We start from the raw sequence: 24,859 nt of genomic DNA on the forward strand, positions 1-24,859 counted from the left end.
TGATCATCAAATAGGCCCTTCCACAGCAGTTATAACTGAACTGCAGCAGTAACTGACTACACCAGTTCTTGGGGGTGTCACAAGGCCAAAATATAAAGAAGCATTGTCATCGACAGAAGATATTTTCTTTCCTTGCCCTGTCCCTTTACAAGGAGTAACAGTGTCAGAGTTCCTTTCTAGCAAAACAAATGGCCTCAAAGGGTTCCCAATAGAAAAACACAGCCTTGTATGGGGCTGCTGCATATTTTAGTGGGAGGTCTGGAAGAAATATCGTTCCTTCATCCTAGTCTGCCAAGTGTGGATGATTGTCATAGCCTGAAGATTTTAGATAAGGCTATCTTTGGCAGTTCTCATCCAGTCAACAAACCTACAGCTATTTTACAATTTTCTTCTGCTGTAGGTTTAGTTTGCACTCTCACAGAAGCAGAAAGAGTTTTTCTAGAGCATCCATGGGAACAGCTATCCTCTCATGTACAGTATTCCTTTGGTAGAGGAAAATTGCTCCTAGTCACTACAGAAGTACATAAAAGTACATCAGTAATCCAGGACAGCCCCATTCTTTGAGTCCAGTATGGTTCGTTCTGGGCATCTCAAGACTGATGAACTGCCAAAACTTTAGAAGGGAGAAAAACAGAGGATATTGTCCCAGAATTCTTCTTATCCCAGTTGGCGTGAACTCTATTCCCTTCCAACCCAAGCCATTCTACGAATCTATAATTCTGTTATTCTATAATTCTCTTCATGACATTTAGAAAGTACTAAAGCAATGGAAGCTCCTGTGTCATGACACAAGTTCGAAGCCAAAGTTTGCCCTCCAAAATTGGTCCTATAAAAAGGGCTTCCATGAGATTTCTGCTCTTTTGGAAACATTTGATTTGGTAGCCAAGCATTGAAAGGAGTGCTTAAAAGAGGCAAGCATTTTACCATACATTGTTTTGTGTGGTTGATAACTAATATATTTTAGGCTCTTACTGTCATAGAGGGAAAAGAGACTAAGGCTAAGGAACAAAATATCCAGTATGTGTTTTTATTTTAGTCTAAACAAATGCTTTGTCTGAATCATCTACATATTTCAACCTTTTGCATCAAAATCTTTACGGGTAGTTTAAAACAAGCACGAAAACCTCAACAACCACAAAACAAAACAACAATACAGAATCTTGTTTTCTCCTTTCATCCAGTTTCCTCCCCTCCAGCCACGTTAAGAGTCCAAATTGATTTATTGCATCACTGATTTCATACTACAAGATGAGATGTTTTCACGTATCTATCATCTGAAAAATAACCTCCACCCACTGGAGTGAGACCAGACAGTACAGACTCTGATGTGGTGAAGAGAACAGGGAAAAATGAGGTAAGAACTTGAGATATTGTGGATAAGGACAGAATTCCTGCTCTAAATCAAATCCATGCACACTCTTGAACCTCATACTACATTTGTTCAGTGTTCGGGTCAGGGGGTGTTTTATGGTAAGCTCAAAGGGATGAGGATCTGGTCACAATTGATTTTTTCTGCTTTTTCCAATTGTGGCTGTTTCTATTTTCACAGTTAAGACCTCAAACTGTTCTAGAGACCTGATTTCCTGACTTTCCTCATTACCTTCTGCAAACCTGGCCTCAGTCTCTGCTAGAAGGTGCTCTTCAGTGAACGACATATTTCCTTGTACCTGAGTATGACCAGTTTATTAGGATATCATTAAATATACACACAAAAGTTGCTTATGAGACTGTTGAGTCATGGAAAATTGGGCAGGATGTTGAATGCACTGTGCTTGAGCCTGCTCTAGCAGGCTAATAAAATCTTAAACAGGGAAAGTGACTGGGGATCTATTATTCATTGCCTTTTGCACTACTAACACTTGAGAAATCAAATAAAACTGCTGGGTAATGAGTTCAGAAAAAGCCGAAGAGGACCATTTTTCATGTGAAGCACAGTTAAGCTATGCCACTTCTTGCTGAAGGCAGTGTGGATGCTAAAAATTTTAAAGGATTCAAGAGATAGCCAAATCCAGGAAAGGTAAAAATGACACGGGGCTGTTAAATATGAAGACATCACATCCAGAATAGGAAACTCCTGAGCTGCAGCCTTTCATCATGTGCTCATCTTTTTTTCCTATTGTTTCCTGTGGCATCTGTTTCTGGTTGCTGCTAGAGATACGAAATTATGACTTTTCAGTTCATGAATTTCAGGTTGACTTACTTTAAACGGCCCTACGAGGAACACTGGATCATCCTCAAAATCCTTAAAGCAGGTTTTTTTGTATTTAATGATCTACAGATCATTGTATATGGTGAGAGAACATTTAATACCGTTTCATGCATCTTCATGCCGACACCAGTTTTAGAACTGGAGATGTACTCAAATAAGTATATTTCTACTTACTTTTCTTTGTCACATTGATGCTAGCAGCCGGTCAGTATCTAAAGGAGAGCTACAGGAAGGAAGGGATAGACTCCTTAACAGAGGTCTGTTGTGATAGAACAAGAGAAAATGGTTTCAACCTTAAAGAGGGTAGATTTAGGTTGGATATAAGGAAAAAGACTTCTGCAGTGAGGGTGGTTAGGCCCTGGAGCAGAATGCCCAGAGATGTGGATGCTGCATCCCTGGAGACTTTCGAGGTGAGGCTGGATCAGGCCCTGGGCAGCCTGACCTAGCTGTGGATGTCCCTATTCATTGCAGAGGAGTTTGATTAGATGACCTTTAAAGGTCCCTTCCAACTCTAAGGATTCTATGGGTTTATGATTCTGTGTCTCCATTTGAATATGCACTTGCCTTTTTTATGGAGTAAAATGGAATCTTCAAGAGAGAAGTTCATCTGATGCAGACATCTAGAGGGGGATCTAGTTACTGATACATCAGAATCTCTTGCTATCTGAGATCTCTTTGGGATCTAAGGCATCTACACTAAGTTGGAAGGTAGAAGACAGAATCTGAGGAGACTCTTGGTCAGATGAAGAATTCTCTACAGGGGCTATTCCAGGTGCAGAATATTTCTACGTATCTACAGTGCCAAAGACTGGAGTTAAGTGAGAAGAAACTTGCCTGTTCTGCACTGGATTTTAGATTTTAGACTTAAGCCATGGCGCTGACTCCTGCCTGACATGCCTGCATCCTTTTTTTTTTTCTCTTTTTGTGTGTGTATGTGTGCGTGTGTGTGTTTGTCATCTGCAGCTCCTTTGGGTAAAAGATAGCTTCATTTGGGTGGTTTTCTTCCCCCCCCCCCCCACCCCCTTTTTTTTTTAATGTATTTTTTCTTCTGACAGACTTTAAATCAAACTGGATATTTACTGTGAAGTGACAATAGCTGAAATTGGATACTGCAAGTCTGATCCAAGTGGCTGATCAGTGTGTCTGGTAAATTCTTGTATTTGCCATTGTCAGTAGCAGAGAAAGGCATTTTTATAGGGGGATTCTTGTGAAGTTGGTGTGGGCAAGAACAGCCCCAGACAAGGGAGGGATGTCACAGAAGCAGATGCTGTCATCCTCAGAAATAATTTCCCTCTTCAAATATAGCAGCACTAATACCAAAGCTTGATGGGATGCAAAGCTGCTTTGCCCTTCTTCCTCACCTTCACTCCCTCAGCCTACACTTTCTCCCCATTTAGGTTTCTAAAATCTCTAAGATTAATGCAGATCTCTTATATGAGAGAGGAAAGGGTTCTGGGTTATATTAATAAAAATCTTGATGTTTTGAGGACTTCTTTTAAGAAAGGTAAAATTAACAGACTTTGTGCCTGTATTCCAATTAAAAAAGGGAATGTGAAGAGGTAACTGAGCTAGCTGCTTGTTTATTCAGGGGTTTTCTAAGGAATGTTGTCTGTAGATATTTCAAAATATTTGGAGGGAAAAAAAGACCTGGAAAACAGTTTTGAGAATGAGGAGGAGTTTTGGACTCCTCTGTAGAAAATACTCCCAGATTAATTCCACTGAAAGTACTTGTTTTCGAGATTAGTCTTGATTTTCTGTCTGACTCAACACTGCTGGCCAGGCTTTACTAAGAGATGCTCCCAGAGGATGCTGAACTTTAGTAGCAGCCGAAAGATCTATCACAAAAGCAAAGCAGGGATTTGAGAAATATTGATTCAGGCCATTCTGGGTGTAAATCAGCAGAACCTCTCAGAAGAGATTTCTGTTCAGCTGATATCTATCAGCATGATCTTTCTGAGGTCAACTGTGGTAAACTGATTTAGATCAGCTGAGAATTTAGCCCACGGTTATAGAAAACAAAGACAGCTCTAAGGTTACAGTGCTGGTGAAACCCATGGGCCTAAAGAAAAAGGAGAAGAAAAGGCATCAAACAGCCTAAGAGTTTCTGGCAAATTTTCTGGGAAAAATATATGGACATTTCTCTTTTTTATGGAAGAAAAGAGTAAGTTCATGGAGCTTGGACACACTACAAATACTTTGCTTTGCAATGCAGCTGGGTCCAGAGCTGCTAGTGATGAACTCTGTAGACCTCATTTGAGTGTACCTCTCTAAGAATTGCTAAGTCTGCTTTCTACTTTTGTATAGAAGAACTTGGCCCTTTTTCAGAAAATGAAACAGCTAAAAGAGCCTACATTTTGATTAATAGTTTTGAAGAATAGGAGTTTCAAAACAGAACATAATGCAAGCTGTACTGGGGGGGAATCTCTCTCCCTTTCTTCTTTGTTACTTAGAAGTTGAGTAAGGCCAATCTCTTCTTAAAAAAAGGTCCTCAAAGAACTATTTACATTTTCCTTCTCCATTAAAAATTCTCTGAATATTTAACTATCCAAAAATCTTTCAAGTTCTATCTCAAGTGTTTAAACAAGTATTTAGTCTATGCTAGGATCCCTTCCAACCAAACTATTAGGATCAAGAAGGTCATAATATTTGACACAGGTATTTCCAAATCTGAAGCAGATTAATGTATGCACTCCTGCTTGCACACTGGGATCATTTTCCATTTCATTTGTGGTCTTGCAAGAGTTAACAGTGTCTTCATTGCTACTAAGCCTAACATCTCATCTTTTATTCTATTCAGCACACTGATTTCACAGGTAGAAATTTTGTTCTCAGACATGCATTTATCTGAATTATTCCAAAACAGAGCCAAAATGTCTGGCAGAGGTCACCTTGGCTGATCTCAGTTTTACCTCTTCCACACTGCACAGCATGAACCTTGCCTAATGGAAGAAGAGCTTCCAGCTGGATAATTCCAGTGTCGGTTAAAGGAACAATTCCTCACATCTGCCTTTTCTAGCCTGCCAATTCAAATTACTGTGATTTGGAATTGCAGCTTCTTAAGGCACTATCATAAAACAAATAAACTAGCAATTGTCAACATTCAAGTTAATTCCTGAGTTGTGGTGAGATGCAATGTAAACCTGTGTCTCCACTTGTGCCACATCTTGGCATCTCTGGAACTCTGGCTTCTGATTCTTTCCTAATTTTACCACAGCAAAAGTCTTTACATGTCCAACAAAGTTTGTCTCATTGGACATAACAGATGTTCTTGTTTCACATCTTAGCCTTAGTGAAGCAGTGACAGACAGATCCCTCCCCCTTCCCTCCCCCTTCCCTTCCCTCCCCCTTCCCTTCCCTTCCCTTCCCTTCCCTTCCCTTCCCTTCCCTTCCCTTCCCTTCCCTTCCCTTCCCTTCCCTTCCCTTCCCTTCCCTTCCCTTCCCTTCCCTTCCCTTCCCTTCCCTTCCCTTCCCTTCCCTTCCCTTCCCTTCCCTTCCCTCATTCCTTCATTCCTTTTTCAAGGCAAAAACTGGTGACTGTATCTGTGGCTGTTTTTTCCGTTCTTGCAACTATCAGGGCATCAAAGCCATCAAACATCTTTTCTAGACTCCACTTTCTTGTAATGGGAATACTTCAAAATGTGTCAATCATACAGTAGCATTCTATAGTATGTTGGAGAACTCTCTATTCTCAGAAGAAAAAAAACCTCAAATTGCCCTCAATAGCATCAACCTTTTTCCCTTCAGAAAATCACCCTTTGTGATGGGATCAAGAGCTTAACAGGTTATTAGTAAATGCTATTTCCCAACTGCTGTTCTCCAATTTATAATTGGCATAAGAATTTGCCTTGTACAATCCTATTACAGCTTTTAACTCAGCACTGAAAAACAACAAATTTTATCAATTGAGCTTCAATTGCATGTGGCTTTTGTTTTCTTTTAACAGTAGCATCACTGTTTCTGGCACCTTTGTATCTCTGTTTTTTCTGTTCAGCTTAAAAGCTTTATCTATTTCTAGTTTGCTGAAGAGCCTTACATTATACTTACTGAGTTTTTCATAACTCCATTCTTCCTTGGAGCACATTTCACTCCTGCCACTTTGCAGTTCAGTAATCACTGATTACTGAATTGTAGAGCCAAGGAAGCTGAAAGCACTCTGGTACTTTCATTGCCAGAGTTTTGAGAGAAAATAAGGGCTTTGGTATAACAGAACAGAGTAGCTGATTCCAACTGACTCATACTAAACTGAGGTAAGGACTGCACCACACACAGATGATCTAAAATTAATGACCATGAGAATCTCCAACAAATCAGTCATGCAATTTCCATTGTCAGTTCCTGGGACGTCAAAACATTGGCCCAAGGATGTAAAAATGGCTCAGGCTCACTACAAATCACTTATAAGTTCAGAATTCAAACAGAGAAGCACTGCCCTACCAGTGAATCCTCTCAGAATGGTTTCTGATTATGCAGACACAGGCACAAATAGTGTTGAGTTTTCAGACCAAAGACTGCAGTCACAGCATTGATGTAGAGAGCTGTTGGTCTGCCTTTCCTGTCTCATCACAGCAGTACTGAAGAGCCCTGTCCTGGCTGTGCATTTTGGCACAGGTTTGACTTTCTCAACTCATCCAGTGGGATGTCTGAGTTTCCCTTTCCCCCATCCCAGTGCTACCTCACTCAAGACTTTCATGACCATGCTGTGGTCGTGGTACATTTGGTGAATGCTATTGCTAGTGTAGCTGAAAACTCTCTTGTATGTTCCCTGAATCCTTCTAGCCAGGTAAAAACCCTGATCCAAACCAAATCTATATGATGTGAAATGTAGCCTGGCATCATGGGCATTACTCTGTTCCTCTCATGTCCCCTTGATCCCAATGGAATGGAAGGGCATGGAAGGGGATGAAAGAGACTCTAAAACTTGGGGAGTTTCATCCCTGCCATGCGAGGATGTTTTCTCTGTTGTTTTTCAGAGTGTTTTCTGTTGTTTTGCAGGAATTCAGCAGGCACCAGTACAAACTCCACACCCACCCACACAGAGATAAGATCAATTTTCTCCATTCAAAGAAGGCTTTGAAATAACATAATCAGTATCTCAAGTTCCCTTCTGTTGCTTAATTTCTGTCTAATAGAAGTAAGATCAGGGCTCTGTAATTTGTCGAGAAATCTGCCTTCATGTTTCTATCTACACTGTTTTAATGGATTGCTGAGTTTTTGATTTATTGTCCCAAATGTCTGGCCAGTATAAATGTTTCCTTTCCTCAAAGCCAGAAAAGATTTGTAGTATGCCTACAAATAATACTCCAAACTGACCACATCAATAAGATGGCAGTAAATTACAGAGACGCATATAATCCACTCACTGGTGTATGTTATTGTGTATAATTCTATGTTACTCATATAACTCATAAAGTAGATTTTATCTGAGCCTGAAAGTGGTCAAGTCATTGATGCACTTCATTTCTTTTTGATAGTGAATGTCAATCCTTATGACTCCTTCAAACATGTCTCCAATTGATGCACCAGAGGTGTTGCGTCATTCAGCAGCTAAAAAAAGCTATCAGGAACATGAAATCTCATTCTGGAGATAGTATATTCAACACTTCCAAAAGGTTATCTCAACTACAGTGTTCAACTCTGCATCTGGCTCATATCCTGAGAGCTGCTAATATGGAAAAGTTTACAGGAATCTCTTACTCCTTAGTGGCTCTTTAATGTTTTCTGCAGAAGCTGATCTTCTTACAGAGTGTTAAGCACGCCACACAGAAATCCAGTTAAACTTATTTTGGGAAGAAGGTGGTGATACTCGTCAGTACTTTTAATGACCTTTATTTCAAGGTCGAATTAACAGTTAGTGGATGATGGCAATTCACTGAGACCAAATTGATTAATCCTAGATGTCTTCAAATCCTGGATCTTGGCGTTAGTTTGTCACTTTATCCCTACCTTTCTCTTTGCTTGCATTCTATCATAAAATCATAGAATCACAGAATGGATTAGGTTGAAAGGCACCTGAAAGATCATAGAGCTCCAGCCCTCTGCCCTGGACTGGCTCCCCATAAGATCAGGCTGCCCAGGGCCCCGTTCAGCCTGGCTTTGAGCACCTCCAGGAATGGGGAACAAACACTTCTCTGGGCAGCAATGTCAGGGCCTCACCCCCCTCTTACTAAAGAATTTCTCCCTCACACCTAACCTAAATTTCCCCTTTCCTTTTTATTGAAAAGAATAATCTCTTTGCTAAAAGAGATTTTTCACCTTTCAAGGATACCAAGAAAATGCCTAAAAAGATGTCATCACAGCTCAAAAAAACCCTAGTTGGCCAAAATAACCCAAAATACACAAAGAAAATAAAGTCGGTATATGCACACATGAAGCCAGAATGGCTGGTCTTCTTCAACATGTCAGGACTGGTTGATTTTGTCACTGGATCATACAGGATGCTACACGAGAGTTGCCACCATTCAAAGCTCCAGGGCAGGGAGTGGATTCCTCCAAGCAATTCCAATTTTGTCTTAGCTGAAGCCTTCATAAATCTTTCTCCACCAGACTCATCATTACTAAAGTTGGAGAACTTACCACAACCTTTCTCTAGATAGAAGTTGTCAAGTCTGCTTCTTCATTTATTATCTTTTCTCAGAAAAGGGTTCTTTGAATCATAGAATCATAGAATCACAAGGTTGGAAATGACCTATAAGATCATCATTGAAGCCACAAAGAGAATCCCATCCAGAGACAGGTTGTGAATACATGCATTTCTCTGTGTGGCCCATCAAGCAGCATTTCTTCCTAAAGCTCAGAGTTTAGACCTAGAGCTTTAGACTCCGTTTTTCTGCCACAAATGAGCTAGACTTTGACCTATAGACATGTCTGTGATTGGGAGGAAGAAGGAATAACAATGTCCAAACAACCCAGAATGGTCTTTACAGGCTCTGAAACTATTCACAACCAATTAAATAGGTGAGGATTAAAGAACTAAGAGGGGAAAACAGGCAACTCTCCACTTCATCAAATCTTGGCTAAAGCAGGTGGAACAATGTGTGAACAAGGCTGTGATCAGTTATTATTGGTGAGGCACTAAAAAGCATCTTTTCAGTGAGCCAATCCTGAGTGATGAGATCCTCTGTAGGACAGCACCCATTGTGAACATATCTGGGGAACTGTGTGTATGATCAGCATATGAGACCACATCAGAGGGAGATTTCATGTCTTTGCAAAGTCAAGATAAAGATACAAGGAAGGCCAGATTACCAGCTGTAGTCAAAACCAACTGTGCAATGCCATTATCTTCGTCCACTCCACAACTTTAGGCACTGGCTCCAATAGCCTAAAGAGCTGGACACTTATGGTTGTGGAGTGAAAGAGAAACTCTGGTGCTGCCTTGTAAGTACAAAATGCTCCGGATGATCTACAGAAGTAACAAGAGAAGACCTGGTTCAGAGTTTCATGTTGAATGTGTGACATGATTCATGACATTTAAGATGTTTGCTCATGTGCATATGAACTCCATGGAGCAATTTAAGGTGGGATCCACCAGCTAAATCCTATGGGGAATGGGGTTCCACCCAAGGCCTGGTTAGTGTTTTATGTCTGTCTCTGAGGCATTTCTATTTCTTGGCCAGGGGAAGCTCCTTTCCCACATCTGGTCCATTAGCCTAGGGCTTGTATATGCCCTTTCTGGAACATCTTTTGCTTTTGGCTGTGCTGAAGATCAAACTCACTAAGTATTTCCCAGGGGAAGCTTCTGCTTTCAGTGCCCAGCCCTCATCATTCCTTTGGTTCCAACTGGTGACAAAGGTAAATGACTCATGGAGTTGACAGTTCTTTATAGGAAACAGATTTTCTATGAGGAGAAATGACTCAGAGTATCTGCCTCAATATTGAACAATGGGGCCAGTCACTCAGCTGAACCTCACAAAGCAAACAGTGCTGAAACTAGAACTGAGTGTCCTGCCCCATGTTGGCAGAAATATTCCAGTGGTAGCTGTACAAGAGTTGAAGAAAAAATTACCAGGGCCCAGATTTTAAGAGATAAATTAAATATCCATATTGTGTGTTGATATGGTCTGGAGCAAGAGGTTGGTTGGGCTGGAACTGTTGATATTCTGTCCATATTACCAGAATTCTGTTATTTGCTGCAAAAACAAATAAAATACCGACTGCTTTGGTGACCTCTATGTATTATTAGTCATGTTTTGTAGACTCAGACATCTAATTTGGGCTGGATTCTCAGTAAAGGGATCAGTTCTGCTCCCCTTGTTGAATGGGTCTCATGCAGAGACTCCCGTTGTTGAATGGGCTCCTCATGCAGATTCCATTATATCGATGAGCCTATTTGTGCTCTATAGAGATAGATAGCATCTTTTTGTATTCTGATACCAGCCTTGAATGGAAATTTGCCCAGGGAAGTGCTGGAGTCACTGTCCATGAAGGTATTCAAGAACCATGGGGATGTGGCACTGAGGGATGTGGTCAGTGGGCATGGTGGGGTGGGTTGGAGTTGGACTTGGGAATCTCAGTGATCTTTTCCAACCTTAATGATTCTGTCTCTATGAGTCTGTGAAAGTGCTGTGTGATATCCAACTAAGAAGTGTTTAAGTGGGGGCAACTATCTGGTAGCTTCCTGGGATCTAGCTGATCTTTAGAGATGGGCAACGGCATTCTTATTTCTCTTTCCCCTTATTCCCCTCATTTGGACTATTGCACAGTCCAAAGTACAGCATAATTTTAATAATTATAAGAACTTGAAGTTTATATGGGACATTGTGATACTGGTCTTAGGAGTTGAGAATTTGAGTGTTTGAATTTTCAAAATCTCAGCACACAAATACCTGCTTTTATTACATTTTAATTACCAAGGGCAGCAGTTTGTCATGCTGCAAAACAAACAAAAGCAAACAGAGAAAACCCCATGCTTATATTTTAACTCCTTGCTCTATGCCTGCAATTATGATGACATAGATACAACCTTAGCATCTTTTGGGAGTGTGGTTTTATGTGTGTGTGCTTGAAAATGTGATGCTTGTGTCAGGGTTCCAGCACTGGAATCTGTGTATCTAAAGAGCCATTTAAGAGGCTGGAAGCATGACATTCAGACATTCTCCATCCCTGCTTTTCTCCTGTGTAGGCTAAACCTCAGTCTTATCTACAGTGAAGGCACTAGCTCACATGGAGACCTACTTCTGTTTGCTAAGCAAACCACCACGTGCTGTGCTGAATCTTAAAGTGGATGCATCCATCGTTGCAGAGGAATGTTTCCTCTAATGCTAAATTAGTAAACGTCCATTAAAATTGACAGCAGCACTCTCATCAGTTATAGTAGGCCAAGCTTGCACAGCAGTAAAATAATACCAATGTTTTTACTTGTTTGCTGTTCGCCTGTTTGTTTTTCTTGAACTTCTCTTCTTACCCTCTTGAGCGTAGATTTGAGTATGAAAGGAACTACATCCCTTTTAGGCTTCACCTGAAGGTATACCTTCCTTTTGGCACCATCATAACTTTCATCCCATTTGTCTTCTCTCATATGCAGTTACCTCCCAGCCTTGGGGAAACAGAGTTGAAATTGAAAAAGGCTTTGTATCCCTTAATTCAGACATTGAACTTCTGCGCCATCAGGAGACATCAGTCTATTTCACTCCACATTTTGCAAAAATGTTGTCTCTTTCCCACAAATGCTGGTGCTGCCTCTGCTCATTACTGACACCCCATGCAGAACAGGGTGATGATCTCTGCTGGGCGCAGCATCACTACCTCTGGTTGTGCATGACGTGGCTGTTTATTTACTGACTGCTGCAGAAGATGCTTTTAATCCCATTTTGTAAGGGATCTCAACTCATTTTTTGCTCAGCCATACAGCTCAACTTGTGATTCGTCACCCAGATTTCTTTCTTGGTGAAAAACAGCATTTAGTAAGAAAATCCCCTACATAATCAATCAGCTTTGATTTATTTCTTCCAACGGATAGATTTTTGTTATCCTTAAAAAGCTGTTGTTTTACATGAATCATATCTTACAACAGCCCACATGCAAGCACACTTCTATCCTCTGTCTAGTCTGCATCCCCTCTTAACCATGCATCAGTTCTTCCATTTCCAGCCCAGATGTCAGTTTGTCACACTTTGAGGTTTCCAGGTAAATGCAGTCAATTACATCAGATACTCTCAGATCTTCTGTCTCATTGACACAAGCTTAGTATGTGTTAGACAGTTAGGTCATGGCAGTTTTATGTTGACCACTGTTGAATTCAGAGTTTTTTACTCTTTCAAAGGTTACATGAACTTGTAGTGAGACCTTTACCTTGGCACAGGGAGATTGTGGACAGCTAATGAGAATTGCTCTTTTTTTCTTCTGGTTCCTCCCAACATTCAGGTTGCACACGTGGAGACAGCCAGATGAGAATGGTCTTGAGATATTAATTTTTTTTTCTAGGTGTGTAACAAGCCATTGAGGCAACAGTAGGGCATGGTTATAACTTGCTGATAGATCACTATTATTCTAGTTGATCCAGCAAAAGGATTTCTCTACCCCCAGGGCATCATTCAAGCTTCTTTGAGGTAAACGAAGCATAGCAGATACATTATGGAGGACATTTGTCTCCATATTTGACCTTGAACAACTGCCTTGAGATGAATTGTTTTTGTACTGCAATGGACAGGGAGCTGTAGTCTAAACCCAATGGAAATACTCAGATGCTTAAAATCTGGGAGGAATCCCACTGGAAGGTGAAGCATTAAGAATAACTTATCCACTAAGGAATATTTTTTACCTGGGTTTGGATGACTTGTTGGAAAATCCTGACCTCATTCACAGCCTTGACAATCACTACAGTAGAGGTGCCTAGGATAGGATAGGAGGAAACGACCATTTAGCTGAATGGTCTTTGTCATTTCAAGGATAACAACAAATACTTCCCCGGACATCCCCAGAAGGGTCATTTTTTCCTACCTGGGACATGCATTTGGAAGGATGTATATATTTTTTACATTTTTCTAGGGGAGTTACTGGAAACTGGCCATGTTTATAACATTTGAATTTCTCAAATCTGAGTTCCTGTTTCAGTCTTCACACTAACTTTAAGTAAAATGTGTCATCTCTTTTTCTTCTTCCTGCTTTTGCTCTTTTATGACTGTTTAGATTGCAGACTTTATGACCATGTGGGTTTGTGTTTTTTTTTCCTGAGATCTGTGTCAGTCTACCTGCCACAGGGGTCACATCCATTTCTCTCCAGTGATAGTGGGGAAATCAGGGTCTGGCAGTCCTGATTAGAAATTGAGGGATTAATCCTACCTAACTTTATCTACGTAAACATTAAAAGTCTAGTGTCAGGTACTGGCCTCCTGATGTAATCAAAAGAAGTAGATAATCTTCAGAGAGTGATGAGTTCCACCTGGTGTAGTCATCACAATAGCATCCCCTGGATGTGCCCACTCACTGCTGTTAGTGGGTAGTTGCTACAGCCTGTGGCTTCGTTGTGGGTGACATCATGTGAAATTGTCCCACTGTCTGAACGATTCATTGCCCATAAATGCCATAGTATACTGAATCTATTGGTGAGAATATGGTCCTTGCAGATGTCTGTTGCCTAGTAAAATTGGTCTTCTGTGAACAACAAACATTATTAGTTGTCGTAATATAAATATTAATGTGCATACTGCCACTGTTTCTTTAGGTCTGGGAACACATGGGGGCCATGCCTGGGCTGTTTATTACTTCAGTGTTCATTGGTGGAAGCAATGAGTCTTACAGAAAGGAAAAAATGCTGCAGGTCTTTTCCCCTCTCCCTCCTCTTTTCCCTTTCAGCTTCTCATGCTATTGCTAGACTCCATTCAAACAAGTGTAAATCTATGGAATGATAAGACTGAAAAAGAAAACAATTGGGAAATGACAGTTCTTGTAACTACCTTTGGTTCTTTTCCAAAGACCAGCCTTTGGGGCTTTGCTATGCTCTGTCAACAGAATGCTCAATGACTACATGAAATAAACTGCCAGCTAAAATCATCTTTAAGAGCTTGTAACTGCAGTAAAGGAGATGCCTCTTGGCTTGCAGGGAACTCTGTGGTCTGGCTGAAACAATCAAAGAGATTTGTAATAACCAGGTCTAGCTATCTGGGATTGGTGGGCAATGCAGAATGTCATTTTGTTAGCTGAAAATGGCCTTTATTTACATTTCCACTTAGCTAGGTAGTTTCTTCAAGACTCCAAGAATTAAAGATGCAGATGTGCTATTAAGATGTTTAAAGATTCTGGTGTTTAACAAAAACATCAGAAGGAGTTGAAAATCTTTGGATTATTTTTTTCTTTCTCTTCATCCTCTTATTAATTAGGAGCAAAAACAAATACAATCCTAAAGCTCTTGCACAACTGCTAAGTGTCTAATAGAGGATTTTATTCCAAGGAGCCTGTCAGCAGCCTGAACACATATTGTGGTTTTTTTTCTAATCAACTTTTGGATTTCAGGGATCAGCCTGCTGGAAGGAAGATACCCCTGTAGCCCTTGGTGATCTACAAATCTGCAAGGCAAAGAGGTGGGTTTTCTAGGTGACTTTGGTTGATTCCAGAAACTGCATCCCTGTGTTTTTCGTTCTGAAGGACTGTTTTAGAATTAAAACGATAGAGAAAAAGGAAAAAGAGCAACAGATTTGGAGAAAATAGAGTCAACTCTCTCTAGGTAAGCAGCCACCACAGTTTCAGGCCAACGAGCATCTCTTTTGATGATCCTAAACAGTCCATAAATAATCAAAGAATAGCAGAAGGCTTGAGTTGGAAGGGACCTAAAAGATCATTAATTTCCAACCCCTTTGCTGCAGGCAGGGTTGCCAACCCCTAAATCAGGCACCAGATCAAGTTGCTCAGAATCCCATTCAACCTGGCCTTGAATGATATGCAGGGCTACATCACCACTACTCATTTCCACACCACCAACCAACTTCAGCCACTCTAAGCTGCTCCTCAGGTTTCCAGAGCTTTGTTGACCATAATGTATCAGCTACTTCTGCTTAGTTCTTTCCCAAGCTCACATGTGCAAAGATATATATATGGACATAAAATATTTACACATGCAGATGTGAAACAGTGAACGGATGGTTCAGTAAGCATGGTGATGTTGGTTTGACATCTGGACTAGATGAGAAAAAGATCTTAGAGATCTTTTCCAACATTAATGATTCTATGAGTCCAAGTACCAAAAAAAGCATTAAATAGAGATCTCCCCAGAGGCTGGAAAACTATCAGTTTTAACTGTTTCTACTGATTCTACACTTCCCCATTTTAGGTGTTTAACTTCCTTTCCTGGTACCTATGCACACATCAATCACTGGCTAGGCTGTGTCACTTGAGTTTCTGCAGCATTCAGGCAATGAACTCTCCATAAAACTTGAACAAAAGCTCCAACAGTTCCCAAAACCGAAGGATCGAGTTGCCATACAACATCTCCAAAATAGAAAGCAAACCAGAAAAAAAACAAAACCAAACCCTAGCCTAAAACATTAAAGGAAACAACAGCTACCCAAAAATGCAGCCAGCAGCGCAAAAAGGAAGCCATGCTGTGCCCTCATTGACTTCTGCTCTGTAATTAAGTGAAAATGCTGAAGGTTTGGTATTTTTAAAGCTGTTCTCTGGTTTCCTTGATGGGGGAGGAGGGCAGAGGAAAAAAAAAAAAAAAGAAAAGAAAAAACGTCTTGTGTTCTTTTCTTACGTAAACAGCAGAAAATCAGGGGATTAATGCTCCCAGCTTAGCCAGAGATGGATACTTTATACTTATTATTTTTTTACTTTTTTTTTTTTTTTTTCTGTCTGTAGCTTCTAATTTTGCCACCAGTTTGCACAACATTTTCTAGTGCCAGAACTCAATGTGGAACACCAAAAAAGGGTGTCCACAAGTTTTAACTGATCTGGAAATAAAAGCTTGGCGTGTCAGATGAGAAACCTCTCAACGTTAAGCGACAAGAAAGGAGGGGTTGTTCATTAATCATTCTGGGGCTTCTGGTCCTCATGCATTTTTGTGAGGAATTTTCCTATTTAATTGGAGAAGAGTAAGGGAAAAAATTATTTTTTTTTTTATTATTATTTTTTATTTTTTTTCTGTAGAGAGTTGTTAAGAAAACAACAGCAACAGAACTTTTTCTCTTGGAAAAATGAGAGGGGAATAGCATTTTGTTTTGTTTGTCAAAATTTCAAAGGCTAAGAATACATCCACCAAGAACCAGATGTGTTTGTGGACACCAGAGCTCAGGTGTTCCTGTTCTCCTCCATGGGTTGCATCCACAGGATGATGCAATGCATCATGGCAAAAAATATAAATGAACAGTTGGATGGATATGGGGAATTGTAGTTTAGCTTTGGGACCTGAACACTGAGAAAGCCAAGACACGTTTTCCATTGCCAGAAAGGATTGTATCAGCCTTTCTCCATACAGATATGTTGGTGCTTGTCCTAATTAGTTCTTTTTATCATAAACTAAATGTCTGGGAGAAAAAAAAAAAAATCTATATTTTGCACTTAAAAACTGGAAAGCATTGCCTAAAAAGCTTATTGATAGCACAACTTTCTTTTGATAAAAAGTGGAGAAATCTGAAGATCTGCTTGTACTATTCTTAGTTACTTTAAGGATCATCTGTATACCTTGTCCTGGAGCCATTACCATGATAATGAACTGCTGCAGTTATTCTTTTAGAAATACATAGACCATTCTTGATTACTCAAAATGTGAATGGGAAGTTTGATTCTCTATAGAAGATGAAAGAAAAATGTTGGGGCAGGGAAAGGGACTGTGTGTGGATTTATATCCAAAGTATGATATGAGCCACTGCTGTGTATTAATGATTTCACTGAATAGCCCTAAGAAGGACTTAGATGAGCAGAGGAGAAAGCCAGGAATGGAAAAAACACAGGGAAGCCACAGATTGTCTCAATTTCTTTTTCCATGATTGGAGACTAGATGCTCAGCACTTGCATGAAAGCTTTTAGCTTGTCTGCAGTGCTAGCCCCAGCTCATTTTTGGATTCAGGGTGAGCATTGTATGAATGATGCTTGGAGTAGTAAACGATTTGTTGAATGGTTGTATCTCGCATTCTTCTACTGAATTTTTTTCACTAAGGAGGTGGTGATGTTCTGGCATGGGTTGCCCACAGGAGTTGTGGGTGCCCCATTCTTGGAAGTGTTCAAGGCCAGGTGGATGGGGCCTGGGGCAAACTGATCTGGAGCCTGATTTATGGATTGTCAACCCTGCCCATGTATGGAGGTTGGAACTAGATGATCTCTGAGATCCCTTCCATCCCAAGCCATTCTATGGTTCTAAGATTGTATGATTCTATCATGAAGATCTTCTCCAAACTAGATGTTTTTATGACTGTGAATATCAGCTGAAGTCCCATAGAGTTATAAGACAGCAGGGACATCTCCATAATTCGTTCTGCTGTATGGAGGATGGAGATATTAGCTGAAGGCCAGGAGGTTTTCAGGTTTTCGAATGACCTTGTTGCATCAGACACTGTGAAAGGGAAGAAGAGCAGAAGAAACTGCACATATGGATCACTGCTTTCTTTGCTTATCTCTTTTTAGACTGAATATAAGGAAAAAGTTTTTTTACAATATGGGTTAAGAAGCACTGGAACAGGTTGCCCTGTCACTGGAAGTGGTGGATACCCCATCCCTGAAAGCACTGAAGGTCAGTTTAGATGGGGCTCTGAGCACGATATCCCTGTTCACTGCAGGGAAGTAGGACTGGATGGCCTTTAACAATCTCTTCCAACTCAAACTGTTCTCTGATTCTTTCAGACAATTCACACAAATACCTTTACTGATTTCCCTGGCTACCAAGGACATCCGAACAGAGCTGTTTTTATTATATAGTATCTTTTGGAAAAGCAGCATGGAGATTGGGATAACACCCTCAAAACAGACTAAGATCAGGAAAGGAATCAGAAATGAAGTGGCTTGCATAGGTGTTCTCCAGAATGACACCAGCAGAGAGAAGTCCCAGGGACTTCGCTGTTGTAGAAGCATTCTGGATTTATACAGATTCTCATCTCAATAAGAACACGAGAACTGATCTTCAAAGGTGCATTATATTCTTCCTCTGAGTCGTATTTTCTTTTAAAAAGCTCTTTTTTTTTTTCCTTCTTTCAATAGCTGTGTCAGTAGATCAAAGCATCTATTTCTGATGAACCCAACAACTGCTAGAGGATGTTGAGAAATGAAAAGTAAGAAACAAAAAAAGGAACCAGTGAAACATTACCTACATTTTGCAAGGTGTAACAATAACACATCAGTACATTGCAGAAGAATAAATGCAGAACTTCACTGTACCAGTATCTGAACTTCCTCCAATCAAACAGCAGAGACAATAGATGATAATGGAAGCAGGGTGCAGTACAATATTTGTCTTTGGAGTAACTGTATTGCTGCATATCCAAGTAATTTAAATCAGATTAGCTTATGTGAGCCAAATACTTATTAAGATCATAACTAGTGATTTCTGCTTGTTTGTTTTGACTTTGAGAATAGTGGAAATAGGATATTTATTTCAAAGCAGCTTGTGTCCTCTAAGATATTAGTGACTTAATTATCCATGAGTGAAACAATGTGGAGTTGACCACTGTCAGCTTTAGGAAAGCATCAGAAAAAAAAAGTATGTACATGTGTGTATATGCATATGTTCATCCACATGTGTGCTTATATATGCAAAGGGTTTTATTCAGAACTTGAGCCATTTTCTCACCCTGCTGACAAGGGATGTATATCATACATCATAAGACTTTGGTATACTATACTGCATCAGTTGAGCAAATCTGGTATAAGTACTTTAGCCACAAATTTGCACACGGAATAACATACATGTATCAGTGTGCACATGCTCTCATACATCTGCCTATGTAAATACTAGAATTTGCCAGTAAAGTTGTGGAAATGCCATACCTGGAGGTGTTCAGGGCCAGCTTGGATGGGACCCTGGGCAGATCTAGTGCCTGATTTAGTGGCTGGCAACCCTGCCTACAGCAGAGGGTTGGAACTAGATGATCTTGGAGGTCCCTTCCAACCCAAGCCATTCTGTGTTTCTATGATTCTGTGTGTGCTTGCATACACATTCTAATGTTAATATATTCCTTTTTGGCTTCACACCTCTGTGGACTTGCAAGACTGGACCAAACCCCCCAGGCTGGTGTCCACACTCACACACAGGCCAACATTATTATTATTTCAAACGCAAGTAGAAGCAGTTCTGGAATAACTGATGTGAGGCAACCCTGAATTAGACCTCTCCCAGTGCTGCCATGGCACTGAAGAGATCTTCTGTCATCTGCCATCATCAACATTCCATTGGGAAATGGGGGCATTTTCCTCCCTTATGCAACTGTGGCTCCAGATGTATTGTTCTTAACAGCCCAAGAAAAGCATTCAAGCTATGCACTGAACAGGATTGGGACTTTTAAGAAGAAGACATTCCATGTTTACTGGACCTTGAAGATGTAAGAGAGGTTCAGCTTCTTGCTGAAACCAGCAGGAAATAATTAGTGCTCCAAAGTGCAACTTACACTTGCAGAAGCCACTTCTTCCCCAGATATCTGTGTCTCCTTTAGAACTGAGCACACATACAAACACACAGCCCATCTGCTTCAACTCTGCAGAGCTGGCACAGCTGCATCCTTATCATCTGCATCAGCATCCCAGACCTTTTACTGCTGACAAAAGAGAAATGTTTATGCAAGGAGGCTGTGGGAACACAGTACTCTCACTGGCATGTTCTCCCATGCCTTGTTTTCAGTCACAAATAAATCACGGCATGGACAGCTTATCTGTGTTTTGTAGGCAATGGCTACAAACATAAAACTCTCTGGATTGAGAAGGTCAGGTCCTGGGCTGCTAGTCATAGCTGATGGAGAATAGTGGAAAATCTATTCAATAAACTTCTTACGTACCCAAATCTGTGCCTCAAGCTGTGGGTCTGGTGCAGTGAAAATGATGTGAATGATGTATTGCTTAGCAGCTGGCATTAATTGGTATAGCAGTGTTAAGTGGTGTTACATTAGATGGACTGTGACTGCAGTCTAGCTAATGCAGAATTATTACTATTTTCTCACTATCCCTAAGGCTTGTTTCAATCGCCACTGAAAGGTGTTTGATGAGAACTGATTTTTAGAAACTTCTGGAACATCTACCCTAGAATTTGAAAGAAATTCAAACATTGCCAGCCTGAATATGAAAAAAGAAAGAGGAGCAATCACTTTGGAAAGTGCATCTGAAGTCTTTCTTCCTATCCTATCTATGGGCGTGTTATGGTTTCTGAAAATCTATTTGTCATACAGAGTTCATTCCATAGAGTCATTGCATCCTCTTGAAATTTGAATCCTGCTGCTGCTGTGGTTGTTAAATAAACCCGAATGCATCATCCTTCTTTTGTTTATTGCATGAGAGTATGGCTTTGTCCTCAGTGAACACTTAGGGATGAAGATTTCAGTCTGGAGTTAAGGAATAGATCATAGATTCTGGTGTCTGTGGAGGGCATCACTTGAGCACTCACTCTGATGTCCTTTCTAGATACCTAGAAACAGTGGGTGAGTGTCATGCTGCTCTTTGATAATTCCTAAGTATATGTGTAGGTATATATAGTTTTCTTTCACCAGTCTTTGTAGCAGAGTATTTTAGTTAAAGAGCTTCTTGGTATTTGAATATTAAAGAGAACTCAGATTCGTAATGACTCTGAGGTTGGGATTATCACAGTTTGCCTTTCTTATGGCACACTTGAACAGGGTATGTCTTCATGCATGTATATTTATCATCCGAAAGTACAGAAATGCCTTTTGCTGACTCAACACTCAGTTATATGCTCCATGTGCAGTAATATCCAAGAGCTACAGCATGGCATCATCGGCTTCCAGACTTCCAGGTCCAGACTTCGTAGCTCACGTGGTTCTAGGTTTTGATCTCTACATTGCATTTCCCCTTGCTCTGTCACAACAGACCCTGAAAAAAGTTCTGTCCCCTTCTTATAGCTCCTCTTCAGATATTGAAAGGTGGTTGACATGCAGGGTTTCCTTGGGAAAAACAGGGCATTCAAGATCCTTTGGTGACAACACCGTGCATCCTAAGCCATGTCCTTAGCAGTGGCTGGCTGTGTGCACTCACATCCAGGCATTTCCTCTTCCAGAAAGGGAGGTTTGGTTTGTTCCTTATTTTTCTTGTGCCTGTGTGTTCTTCTGTATGGCTGCAGGACTTGTTTTCAGACACATGGCTTTCATTTCACTGCTGCACCAGGCCTTGGTAATTCTGGTTTTTTTTTAATCCCTGATCCAAGCTCTCAATTTCTTTCATCCATTCTTCCAACTCTACTCTTCTCCTTTCTGTTTTCATTTGAATTGAGTGTCAGTTACTACATCTGGATCCCCAAAATAGAACCATGGGCCAAAACAAACCCTTGTCTTGCCTTCACTGGAATGATAAGCTGTTAGGACTAGTGGCTGGTTTTTGTTCTCTGTTTGTCCAGCACTTTGCATCTCAAAGACCTGGCTAATCCCCATGGCTTGAAGTTATATTGCAAAACAAAGGCAGGCTCATAGTTATGTAGTGAAAATGGAATACCACTGTGAAGAATTACATACCACCTGCTCCATGCAGCATCACTTTGTTAACACTGCTTGTCTCTCCAGTCTCACAATCACTGTCAGTCTCCACATGCCTCCTCCAAACCTGGTGAGAAATGTCTCTTTCAGCTAACAGAGGAATCCACACTACTAAACACAGAGGTTTATATCTGATTTAGTCATACCAGACTACGTTATAGTTTCTGGAGTCTTGATTTCTCTTTCTCTTGTCCTAAACTGAGCAATGTCAAGAGACTCAACTATGATGCAAAAACGCCCCCTTCTCTACTGTGTATGACTGAACCTGAATTTTCCAACTTAGATGGAGATGTCAGATATAAAATAGATGAAATAAGGCTCACAGTATGTGGTCTACCCTCAAACATTTCCCAGCCAGGGAAGAAAAACACTTCTAAAATGAGAGCAGACCTGTGCCTAGGCACTTGTGTTAGGAGATGAATTGCAGCCCTGGCTGGATAGGTAGATCTTCACTATGATGATGTTTAAAATAACTAAATAAGATGGAGATTCCTAAGAGAATCCCATTCACGATCAATTTTAAAACCGTTTTGCTCACCTCAGAAGATATCTCTCCTACTTATTACTACTTCATCAGCTAAGCCCTCCATACAAACACCTCTAAACCACGTCAGTGCAAACTCAATTATCCCTCCCATTCAACTTTACTTTAAACTAGGCTGGGTGTGTGCTAGGCAGTAGAGTAGGATCCCTTAATGTCAGACAGCTGTGTGGCAGTACCTTGCAGCTGACAGAAGGATAGAAAACAGCTGGGAGTGATACCATAGCCACATGCTCCTGATAGAGCCAAAGAAGTACAGCTCTGCCTAAAATCACATTTGGAAGCACTGCAAGGATCACCTTAATTAGATTCTTATTAAGCTTCTGTTCTTCTAGTTGAGGCCTTATTGCATTAAACTAAATTGCTGCAAGCCAGGTTTTGGTTAGCTTGAGAACAATTACATGCTGTTCCATACTAGTTTCCATTCACTCGTGTATAAACAAGACAAAATAACAGCCTGGGCCTTAAGCTCAGCTCCATAGCTTGGAATCAGGATCTATAAATTTAAAATCAAACATGTGAGCAAGGGTAGATCTTACTATGATCCCATGGTGAGAACGGCAAGGTAGAGAGACTTCTGAGACTCTGAGGAAGCATGGATCCTTTCAAACTCAACTGACTGCAGATGATGGAAATAATAGGGTGTGCAAAAGAGGGTGAGCAGCAAATTGGAGGCATTCTGTGGGCTACAGAGGAGCTGTGAAACAAGTTCTTTGCCACCATCACTCTACTGCTCAGGACACATAACACACTTTAATTTTCCTTCCTTGCTTACTTTTTGATGACAAAAAGAGAATCAAAATTAAAGCAAAACTGGAGCAAACATGGATCTGTCTTGGGAGATTGGACAAGAAATCTTTCCAGACAGGGCTTAGGTTTGTTACAAAGAATGAGGTTCTCTTCACCTCCCTCCATGTCTCTTAGATAGTCATTTTAAGTTTTTTGTAGTTAAAGAAATAAGCACTTCTGAAGTGTGACTCTCCTGATCAATCCTAGATCATCCAAGATCCCTTTGACTGAGTTGAGCTCTTTCCAAGACTGATAATGCTCTGTTTTGCTCTGAATTTCAATAGCAGAGTCAAGCTTAGATGTCGAGCAGCATGTAATCTGAGAGTAGATTTACTGGGAAAACAAATTAAGACAGTCTTCACCTGCTTCCATGAGCACCATCCAGACAATTAAGGACATCTGTATCACTGGTGACCAAGGAGTGACTTGGGCAAAGGAGGGGATACAAGGAAATAGAATGAATTTTTACACAGTGGTTAAAATAGCTTAAGAGAAAGGATGGCTGACATAGCTTTGCTCCTCAAAGTGTATTTATGAAGAAGTACTGTACCTCCTGTCTGTCCAAGGGAGTAAATAGGCAATATTTATCTTCTCCCAGAACATGAGTGATTTTATGTGTAGATGATCCATCCTCTAATGATAGAAATAACAGAGAAAGTAACAAAGGCGTACAATCATAAACCTTAGTAATGTCCAAAGAAAACAACAATATTTCATGTTCCCTGCCATGGAAATGAGTTCTTCAAATGTCATTCAAACACAGTTTGTAAGCCATCCATCTTCATCCAGTCATGTATCTTCTCATTCTTATTTGCAAAGCCAGTATTATGATTCTTTTAAGGCCAATAAAATTAAAATAGCAAAGGGAAAAAAATGCAGGCTCATGTTTTGAGACCTGAAGATTCTTTGGTTTGGTCTTTGTCTTTGTCTTAAAGAGTGACCAGCAAAGAAGCAAACACAGAAGTTGCAGGAACTGGGACTGAGACGTGAGCAGAAGAGCTAAAATGCAAAACACAGATCACTACCACGTGTTACCAAAATCTTGAAGCCACAGAAGTGTAAACATTACTAGATTGCTAAAAAAACTAACGGTCTCTGTGCCAGTTAAAATTGTTTCTCCTTTTCTATTGCCGTGATTTGTATTCATGCAGAAGGGAAAACAAAACACATGACAAATTACGATTGTGTGGTTCTAAAATTGCCCAATTCACACCCATCTCTGGTTATAGAAAACTATTTCTGTGTCCTCAATGCTCCCAAGAACTTTCTCTTTTTGTGTGTGTGCGTGTAAAAGGTGTAAAGAGATGCAAACAAGTAGGTGGACCTTCTGCAGAAAAGGGGTTGTGTAGGGTTGTCCATTTGGCAGAATGCAACGTGTACAAATCATACAAATTTTCTGGATCTAAACAGGTTGTTTTGTTATCAGATGAGCAATTTCTGGTTTGAAATGAAAGCAGAAATGGATAGGGAAACTTCCAAAACAAGTCTGAATAAAAGCCAGAATCACACAAGGTGGCAGTGCAGATTGTCAGTAGGGGTTTCTGGACATTAGCAAAAGGCCAAATATAGTTCCATTAAGTCAGACACAACAGGAGAAATTAGACACCCACAAATGTAATAGATTCATTGTCTTTACTGGAGTTTTGGCTGTGTGACTCAGCTGCGTATAGGCCATAGGAAAACACAATAGTCATTTACTAATTTTTATCA

The 24,859-nt window shown here is 40.4% G+C and overlaps 1 long non-coding RNA gene across 1 annotated transcript; it reads left to right on the forward strand.

The window, feature by feature from the left end:
- The first annotated feature begins 1,252 nt into the window (after positions 1–1,252).
- LOC149917614 (uncharacterized) lies at positions 1,253–18,419 on the forward strand. Its single transcript, XR_016467567.1, has 3 exons — positions 1,253–1,354; positions 14,660–14,727; positions 18,332–18,419. It is a non-coding gene; the product is annotated as an uncharacterized LOC149917614 (long non-coding RNA).
- Positions 18,420–24,859: the final 6,440 nt, after the last annotated feature.

This window comes from Phasianus colchicus, chromosome 6 (genome assembly GCF_987193195.1).
Source record: "Phasianus colchicus chromosome 6, bPhaCol1.hap1.1, whole genome shotgun sequence".
NCBI lineage: Eukaryota > Metazoa > Chordata > Aves > Galliformes > Phasianidae > Phasianus > Phasianus colchicus.